The 10,363-nt window shown below is 43.0% G+C and overlaps 2 non-coding genes across 3 annotated transcripts; both read left to right on the forward strand.

The window, feature by feature from the left end:
- Positions 1-4,304: 4,304 nt before the first annotated feature.
- On the forward strand, positions 4,305-9,024 carry LOC105730455 (Xg glycoprotein (Xg blood group)). 2 transcript variants are annotated; one of them, XR_010340579.1, is made up of 2 exons: positions 4,305-6,033; positions 7,495-9,024. It is a non-coding gene; the product is annotated as an Xg glycoprotein (Xg blood group) (transcript). The 2 variants fall into 2 exon arrangements; XR_010340580.1 differs by lacking the exon at positions 4,305-6,033 and adding an exon at positions 6,040-7,344.
- LOC135272562 (small nucleolar RNA U13) lies at positions 4,724-4,825 on the forward strand. The gene has a single exon (XR_010340586.1). It is a non-coding gene; the product is annotated as a small nucleolar RNA U13 (small nucleolar RNA).
- Positions 9,025-10,363: the final 1,339 nt, after the last annotated feature.

The raw sequence follows: 10,363 nt of genomic DNA on the forward strand, positions 1-10,363 counted from the left end.
GAGTACAGGGACGTGCGCACTCCACCTCCTGGGCTCAAGCAATCCTTCTGCCTCAGCCTCCCAAGTAGCTGAGACGACAGGGGCACATCACCACATCCAGCTAATTTGTTTTTATGTTTAGTAGAAACGGGGTCTCGCTGTGCTTCTCAGGCCGGATGCCCACTGAGCTCAAGTGGTCTTACAGCTGTGGCCTCCCGAAGTGGTGGGAGTACAGGTGTGAGCCACCACACCCAACCGGGAGAAACTCATTTTTTTTTTTTTTTTTTTTTTTTTTTGGCGGAGTTATACTCTTGTTGCCCAGGCTGGAGTGCTGTGGCACGATCTCGGCTCACTGCAACCTCTGCCTCTTGGGTTCAAGAGATTCGCCTGTCTCAGCCTCCCGAGTAGCTGGGATTACAGGCGCCCACCACCATGCTCGGCTAATTTTTGGTATTTTTAGTAGAGATGGGGTTCCACCATGTTGGCCAGGCTGGTCTCAAACTCCTGACCTCAGGTGATCCAACCGCCTCGGCCTCCCAAAGTGCTGGGATTACAGGCGTGAGCCATCGCACCCAGCGAGAAACTCTTTTTTTAATGGGATTTGATTACTATTTATGGCCTGCGTTTTCACCCTATTGTCCTTTTTTAACCAGCATTTGCTGGCTTTTTTTCTTTTTGATGTCCAAGAAAACACATTTGCCCATCTATGTGAGGCCTCCAGACCCTCAGGGATGTACACCTAATGCACCTTCAGCCACCAGGCTTGGGCGAGACGACACCTGTTTGCTTCTGCGAGATCATGTAGACTTCCCGGCAATATCCTGCATTTCATGGTCTCTTTTCTATCCTGAAGAAAGAGTGAGCTGTAGACTCAACTCTCTTTATGGAAATACTGATGGTAAAGGAATTATGTCTTACAGAATGTGTGAGGCAAAACTGTCCATTTGTGAATAACTAGTACACTGTCTGAGTGCTGATTGGAAGCGGGCGCTTTTATCCAATGCACAACAGCCAACTGGCCATCCGGGTCTCTAATTTGCATTTTCCTTTGGCATCCGTGCTGGGGGAGAGGCTGCGCATGCCATGAAGACTTAGTTTCTTGAAAGGAAGCATGGCCTACTTACAGGTGTTATTGGGTGCATGTATGTGCGCGTGTGTATGTATGCATGTGTGTTTGCACACAGGTATGTGTGTGTATTGTGTATGCATGAATGTACACGTGTGCATGTGGATTTTGTAATGTGCATAAATTCATGTGGATAACAAGTGCACGTGTGGAAGTGTGTGCCCACACGCGGATTGAGTGCATCATGTTTGTGTAAGTGGAATTTGCATATGTGCATATTTGTGCTTGGGTCGCATATATATTGCATGTTTCCCATGTGTGTCCATTCACATGCATACATTTGGGGTGTGCAAGCACACGTGTGCTTCTGGGTGTGTGCTACCACATGTGCACGTGGGTACTGCTGAATATACCATATGCATCTGTGCATGTGGACTGTACACATATGCGTGGACGTACACTCCCCAACCCTGAAATGAAAGCTGCATCTCCCTCTCCCTGGTATGTTCCCCATCCCACTGACGACTGTTAGACATGGCATGCACATTCACATTGCTCCGCCTCATGCGGCTTGGCTGTCCCCCTCCCCCGACAAGACTGTGCCATAGTCGCATCCTCAACAGTGCCTAGCAATAGAAGGCACTCCAGAAGCTCGGATGAATAAACACGAGTGTCCTTTTCTGTTTACAGGTGGAGATTACCATTTGGGGCATGACTCCTCAGAAGGTAACTGACTCACCTGGTCCCAACCTTTAAGCAGCGCACAGACTCCTAAATCGATGCTTCCCAACCCCACGGCTTCCGTGGAGCACTCACACTTTCTATGTATGTAAAGTAGCCTCTGAACAAAAGTGTCTGACCATACATACATACACACGACCGATCCGAGTTCACACAAAGGAGGGGCAAGCACAGAGCGAGCCTGTGAGTGCTGAGACTGCTGGATTTCTCCCAATACCACCATTACTCCCCTTTCTTTCACCAGCGCTAACTTGAAACCCAAAAACGACAGGAGAAAGGAAGTTATGAACACTCTGCCCAAAGAAGTCCTCAGAGTGCACTGTCAACCCCGTCTCAGGTCAAAGGAGGGAGAACTTTAAGTGCAGAGGCTGACTTTGTATCCTGTGTGGCTGGGAGAACAGGCTCCTCATTCCTTGAGTCCGACTCAGAGATTTGGGCTGACACCTGCTTGAGTTTAAGCTCTTGTGAGTTTTCACTTATGGGGGAGGAGAAAGTGATTGAAGGTGACCTCTACATTTCAATGCAGAGTACCAGTATCAATATTTTTGGGGTATGCTGGCATCTTTAGAAAAATTTATTGATTGTCCTTTTTCCCTCTGTGTTGTAAAGTGAGGTCTGGAGACGGAAAGGGCAAGGGAAATGAACAAGTGATTGCAGTCAAGTCTGATGAATAATTTTCTGGAATATATGGGATCCTGTAGCAAGGCGGGAGGGATACTCCTAGACTGGGTTAGATGACGGAGGTAGGGCTTCCTGGACAGAACAATAGCCAAGCTAATGCCCAAAATATGGGTGGGAGGTGCCCAGGAGCAGAGTGAGGTGTCAGGGAAGATAGTGTGCTAGGTAGAGTTGGATACACACGTGGGGACACCAGAAATTGTGTAGCCAGGGTGTGGAATGCAACGGGAACCCGGGAAGGATGCAATGGTGACTGGGGAAGATGGTCAGGCCAGGTTTCATCATGTGGTGACCAGGCAGGGTACCAACAGCAGGAGGAGAAGCCTGGGTTTAGAGCCATCACACCTTCACTTCCGTGGCGTTCTGTTGGCTAAAGCCCGGATTCTCAGAATAAAGATGCGGTCCTCCTCTGGATGGGGAACACTGTGGAGTCGTATTGTGGAGTGTGTGCACGCAGGGAGGGGAATACAGGGCTTTCTCTCGCAGGAGGCAGGATGCGGCAGGTGGCAGCGTCAGCTGTAGAACAGGTTCTTGCGTTCAGTGACAATACTCTTTCCCCCAGCCTTGTGTCCCTCAGCTATGTCATGCCACGTATCGGCCCAGGTGTTCAACCCAGTCTGAAGAAAGGCATGCATGGAAAGGGTGGCTATTTCAAATGGAAACAGTGATTTCTTCCTTTTTTACCCTTTGGAAGTATCGATTTTTGTCACATCAAGGTCGTTCTTGTTCTTTGTGCAGGAGGACCAAAGCTCTGGGGTAGTTTGCCATCGAGGCATTGAGGATGCATATGTCTGGTGTGTGCTTGGGTCTAGAGTTCCAGCATGTCTTTGAAAGCGGGCCTATCTGGCAGTTTTTAACTGAACAATATTTATGCATGAGTAAACATTCTACATCTAAAAGGACACAAATAGTTTTGACACATGTCTATCACCCCAGCTACTCAGGAGGTGGAGGCAGGAGGATCACTTGAGCCCAGGAGTTCAAGACCAGCTTAGGCAGCATGGTGAGACCCGATCTCTAAAAAAATAAAGAAATCAGGCCTATAATCCCAGCACTTTGGGAGGCTGAGGCAGTGAATCACTTGAGATCAGGAGTTTGAGACCAGCCTGGCCAAAATGGTGAAACCCTGTCTCTACTAAAAATACAAAAATTAGCCAGGTGCGGTGGCACACATCTGTAATCCCAGCTACTCAGGAGACTGAGGCAGGAGAATTGCTTGAGCCCAGGAGGCAGAGGTTGCAGGGAGCCAAGATTATGCCACTATATTCCAGAATAAGTGACAGACTGGGACTGTGTCTCAAAATAAGAATAATAACAAATAAATACATCCAATTAATAAAAATGCACACACAAATTGAATTCAACAAACAAACAAAAATGCCAAGTGCCTCCTCTGTGCGAATCCTGGCCTTGGACGTCTTCAGTGGTAAAATGTGGTTGACAGGCTTGGCTCTTTGTGAAAACAGAATTACTTTCTAAGTTTTTTTTTCTTTTGTTTGTTTTTTAAAATTAACTTTCTCTTTTTTTTCTGTGGACACAAGGGTGGGAAGAGATATGATGGAGAAGTTATTAGATCGATGCAAAAGTTATTGTAATTTTTGCTATTACTTTCAATGGCAAAAACCGCAATAACTTTTGCACCAACCTAATATTTAAGCAGTATTCCTGCCTGCCGTGTTTTTCCTCAGATGATCTTGCGTTTTCTCCACTCCTGCAGGCAATATGGTAGCAAAAATCGTGTCTCCCATTGTATCCGTGGTGGTGGTGACACTGCTGGGAGCAGCAGCCAGTTATTTCAAACTAAACAGTAGGAGACATTGTTTCAGGACCCATGGTAAGTTTTGCTCTAAACATTGTTTTCCTTGTTATTAAGACTGATTTTTTTAAAAAAATACTTTCTGATGTCTGTCACTAGTAAGGTTATTTCTGGTTAAGTTCAATATATATAACTTGACTAATAATGTGGTTTTTAAAAATTTATTTTCAGTTTTTTTGAGATGGAGTTTCACTCTGTTGCCCAGGCTGGAGTGCAGTGGCGCAATCTTGGCTCACTGCAACCTCCACTTTCCAGGTTTAAGAGATTCTCCTGCCTCAGCCTACCAAAGAGCTGGGACTATAGGCATGTGTCACCATGCCTGGCTAAATTTTGTATTTTTAGTAGAGAGGGGGTTTCACCATGTTGGCCAGGCTCTTCTTGAACTCCTGACCTCAAGTGATCTGCCCTCCCCAGCCTCCCAAAGTGCTGGGATTACGGGCGTGAGCCACCGTGCCCGGCTGACGATTGGGTTTTCATGGCCATGTGTGAGCTGTACCTTCCTCTAAACCTTGTTACAATGACATTGGCACATTATCTGTCTCATGTAAAATACGGGGAGAAAAAAAGGCAAGAAAAAGAACCAAAAAAAGTTTATAAGCATGACAGTTGACTTAACTAGACAAGTGTAGTTCCGTTTTGTTTTGTATTCAGTGAAACTTTCATCACAGGTGAGTCAGGAAATATCAGGAAAAATATCTGGGTTGAATGTGAATGTTTTGCACAGACCCCACCCACAAAGAAACATACAGAACACTAAATGATAAGCCTGTCTATGGAATTCCGAAGCTGTGCTCAGACCATCGGGGAAAGAAAATCTGCTGTGGCTTCCTGGTTCAGTGTTGGCTCCACAGAGGAGTTAAAAGAGCGACTCAAATCTTTAACTGAGGGTCTCTGCAGGTTTGGTTTAAACCTGACGCCACCCACATCAGAATCTGTCTGGAGTTTGCCCAGAGCCCTGTAACTCATACCTTCTTTGTGTCCCTGAAGGAAACTAGAAAGGGAAGCCCATTCCTAAGATGTTTTCTTTAGAATGTGCATTTGGCCTCAAAAAAAGTCCTAAACGTTCCCATGCGCTCCCTCTGCTGGTGAACGGGCAAAAACCTTTCCATGCGCTCCCTCTGCTGGTGAATGGGCAAAAACCTTCCCATGCGCTCCCTCTGCTGGTGAATGGGCAGTATCAACCATTAGCTAATGAACCTCCATTTGGGGTGAGCCTCCGTCTACATTACACCCTGTCCTGAAATTTTGAGAGTAAACTGAGTTTCTGAAAAACAGCCTTATTTCCCTGGCAACCTGAGAGCAGATTCTTGGGTTCAGTGACAACACTCTTTCACCCGACGTGGCAGCCATGATTAACGAGACACCACATGTTAATTTCAGTAGCACCTGTGGCAGTGATGCCTGAGCCTTTGTTAATCAAGGGCTGAAAGTGAGTGAGCAGAGAGAGGTACCCATCTCCACAAGCACAAAATGTCCCCACAGGGGCCAGGGTTCATCGACAAACTCAATAATCAAGACAAATATATTTTACTGCAGTGTTTTAAAAGGAAAATCAAATCTTCAAGCTACAGCCTGCAGGCCAGCTGTCTGTTCATGTAAATAAAGCTTTATTGGAATGGGGCCAGTTGAGTTTCTGAAACAGGTGTAGTTTTGAAAACGTGGACCATGCCTGCCCCATTTATCTGAGGTGGAAGCACGTTTTTGCTAAAGAGATGTAATGCCTTGAAGCCCTTTCATGCCTTTTGGCTACCTGGTAAGTATTTTGTCAATGTTACCTTTACCAGACATTTACAAGCACCAAGTTTAACTTCCCCTCGCTTAAAGTTCCTTAAAGAGATCAAAAGGCAGGAGGATGCAGACAGAGTGAGATGGTGTTAGGGGAATCTCTTCGAGGTGAGCAGTGACTTTTATGTGGACCCTGGGCCTATATCACCCCGCTGGCTCTAAAACCTTTATACTATCTAGGAAATATGTATGGGTTTGGTACCAAATGGGGCTTAGGGATCTGCAAACTTCACTCTAAGGTTCCAGGCTGCTGCCAGCAGTGCCTAGCTGTGCATCTTTCCTTAGTGGAGTCATTAATTTTATCTCTCCTAAAGGATGATGTGCATGGTATACTAACCTTATCCATGATGATGTAGTGCAGTGCACAACCTGTGGAACTGTATGCATGCTGAGGCCATACACTGAAGCTTGCAGTTTCTAGAGAAAGAGTTGTACGGAGCTACATAGATAGCAGCAGATGTCTGTCACTTGATGTGGACTTTTAAGAATCATACTTTGCTTTTATTTTGTAAAGTAGAGCAAATAACAATACCGCTTCAGAAGTTATAAAGACCAGTGAGGCCATATTCGAAAAAAGAAGTTTCTACAAAGATTAGTTTTAACCAAAAAGAAAGTTATGCAATTCATTTAAGATCATCAAAATCCTTAACAAATGGCAAAATGTAAAAAACAATGTTTTGAAAACTAATATTTGTTTGCAGATATGATTTTAACACTTTTAAATACTTTTTATTTTAAATTTTTCCAGGTTTGTTAATGTATAGTTGACAGATAAACATTGTATATATTTAAGATGTACAACTTCATTTCTGCATCATTTATTTCTGTTCTAATCTATTTCCTTCTGCTGAATGTAAAGCAAGTCTCATGTAGACAGCACCGTTGGTTTTCTTTTTTAAAAATAGATTTTTCATTCTTCTAGCTTTTTTAAGGTGTAGGAGACAAACAGTGCATATATTTAAGATGTACAACATCATATCTGCCTTTTTTTTTTTTTTGAGACAGAATCTTGCTCTGTAGCCCAGTCTGTAGTGCAGTGTCACAGTGTCACAATCTCGGCTCACCGCAACCTCCGCCTCCTGGGTTCAGGCAATTCTCCTGCCTCAGCCTCCTGAGTAGCTGGGATTACAGGCACGTGCCACCACGCCCAGCTAATTCTTTGTATTTTTAGTACAGACGCGGTTTCACTATGTTGAGCAGGCTGGTCTCGAACTCCTGACCTCAGGTGAATTGCCAGACTCAGCCTCCCAAAGTGCTGGGGTGACAGGCGTGAGCTATGGTGCGTGGCCCATTTCTGCTTTGTTTCTTTCTGTTCTAATCTACTTCCTTCTTCTAAATCTACAGCAAGTCTTCTGTAACAGCATATAGTCGGATCTTGGTTTTCTTTTTCCGTCCCCATGATGACATTTGTTTCCAATCTTCCTTTCAGAACCAGAAAATGTCTGAAGATGTTAAGATCCCCTGAGTACTTTGAGAAAAACTCAACCAAAACAAGAGCCCCGTTTATCACTGTTGTAGAAATTTCCTTTTATTCTTGACACAATTTGATGAGCTAAAGTGTGTTTTCTTCTGTGTGAAGTATGTGAGCTGCCTCACTAAGAATCCCCAACTCATTGGATGTGATGTGGTTATAAAGATAAGTTAGGCAGCTAGACCCTGCATTGTAAAAAAAAATTGCTTTCTCTGTTGGTTTGTCATTCATTCACACAGAGAGACTGTGGCTCTCTGTTCTGAAAACTTCAGTTACTTCATGGTGCAGTAACACACACACGCTTAACCATGGTGATGTGACAAAGCAGTGAGCACAGTATCTTGGTGGGGAGGGATGTTATCAGCTTCTGGGAGGTGAAGAATGTTGTTGAGGTTCCAAGGATGCTGGACCTATGCTAAATTCTTCAGTGATGTCAAAAATCACCGAGCATTCGTCATTGCAAATGAAGTGGGTATGAATTATTTCTGACACCCACAAGCAAGGTTTGAACCTCCTTTCAGCTCTGATGTATCTGCACGTAAAGTTACTATTACCTGAGAAAATAAGGCTGCATTTTGAAATATTCAGTGCAAAACGACTTATGTTAAAACCATCTGGGGGAAATCCTGGGATACTTTTTCCCGGGAAATCATATACTTTTGATGTGTTTTGGTACATAGGAGACAGAAATGGCGATTATCAGAAGTATTTTCAGTCTTTGAAACTCTGTAAGTACTAGTTCCTAAGGCAACAACATTGCTTTCCTTGCTTTAAACTTTTTCAGTTCACTAGAGTAGGAAGTCTTAAATCCTTACACATCCAATCTAGCTATTCGCTGCTCTTTTAGAAACACTTGTGGGCAGAGGGAAAAGGATGGTTTGGGCCTATTTGCATAGATTGATTAAACTACGGTTAATGTTCATAAAACATTTAGATTTTGCCCTAAATATCAGAACCAAAGATTAAGACATTCATGTACAGTCTGGAATGTACATACAGGACCCATGGAAAGTTCCAGTATTCATGCTTTGTGCTCACCATTATGAATTGGGGTCTTCAAAGGGAGAAGGCTGAAAGTGGAAAGCACTTGAAAGAGCTCCCCAATTTGTAAAATACCTTCAACTAATAATCCACATTAGGTGACTCAGAGTTGTGTGTCTCAAATTGTGGATTCATGCATAATTTGTGCAATTTGAAGATAGCCCATAGTTCCTATTTCAGTATTCCGTCCTGCAACACTTTTTAATTCTTGTAGAAGTTCTTTTGTAGAAATGCTGATGTCTGATGCTTAATTACTATTTTCTCTATAAGAATTTCAACATGAGCTTAATTAAATTCTTCTGAAAAAGTCTTTCTGTTTTTAGTTACATAGACACACACATACCTACTTAAATGGAATCTAAACATTTTTAGCCTTTAATCCATTCCATTTTCTAAACTGTCATAAACCATTTTTAATCATTTTAAATAAAGGTAAGAGAAAAAATACTGGATTTGATTGTTGCATAGTTTTTTCTACATTTCACAAACAAATTTTATGACACAGCTGTAGAAGTGACCCCAAAATTATGAACCTTCATAGCTGTGGATAATATGCAATAAATCTCTTAAAGCTCCAGATAGATTATGAACATATGAAATACACAGCATTACCTAATAATGAGATAAAACTCACCTGGGTGACAAGGATAATGTTCAACCCACTTAAAATGAAAATGTTTGAATAATGATTGCTTGGGGGAACCTCTCTTTGTGGGGTCATAAGGACCACCTTTAGGGTATTATTTTCATGCTGAGAAGGTGATAACTGAACAGATGAGAAAAGCCTTGATAAAATGCCACGTCCTTGGTTGTACAGTTGATCCTTGAACAACACGGGGCTGAACTGCATAGCCCACCTGTATGTGAATTTTCTTCTGGCTCTGCCATTACTGAGGCAGCAGGACCAACCCTCAGTCTCCTCAATGTGAAGATGATAAGGATGAAGACCTTCGTGGTGATCCACTTCCACTTAATAAATAATCCATTCATTAATTTTATCGTCCTTATGATTTTCTTCATAACATTTTATTTCCTAATTAGTCATGGCTTCTCTTCATTCCAACACGATGATATTTATCCATTTACCGTAAAATGCAGTCAAGTCCCCACAAGGAGGAGGCAAGTGTGGCTTTTGAAACAGTTGAAAACCCATATATAACTTTTGACTCTCCAAAAACTGTCAACTTATTATTGCAATAAAATAAGCTAGAGGAAAGAAAATGTTTTTAATGTTTTCTACACAGACTTAAAAATAACTTTTTTTGGTCCAAGTATAAACCACTTGTGAAATTGTTCTAGTTGTAGGAAAGAGGAAAGTATGATTCTGCTGATTCACCTTTGACTACTGGAATTGGAATATCCAGTTACACACATACACACACACACAGTATTAACACACTGATATGAGTTGAATTATGTCCCCTCAGATTCATATGTTGAAGTCCTAGCCCCTGGCACCTCATAATGTGGCTTCATTGAAAATAAGGCTGTTGCAGAGGTAATTACTTTATTGAAATGAGGTCATACTGGAGTAAGGTGGGTCCCTAATCCCATATGCCTGATGTCTTTATAAGAACGTGGGATTTGGATACAGGTAGTCACATAAGGAGAATGCTGTGGGAAGATTGGAGTGATGTTACCACAAGCCAGAGAACTACCCAAAGCAAGCAGAGGACCCTGGAACAGATCCTTTCCTAGAGCCTTCAGAGGGAACATAGCCCTGCAGACACCCTGGCTTTGGACTTCCGGCCCCAGAACTGTGCAAGCATAAACAAATGTCCATTGT

This window comes from Aotus nancymaae, unplaced genomic scaffold (genome assembly GCF_030222135.1).
Source record: "Aotus nancymaae isolate 86718 unplaced genomic scaffold, 86718_ANA_hifiasm-v0.15.2.pri h1tg000111l, whole genome shotgun sequence".
Lineage (NCBI taxonomy): Eukaryota > Metazoa > Chordata > Mammalia > Primates > Aotidae > Aotus > Aotus nancymaae.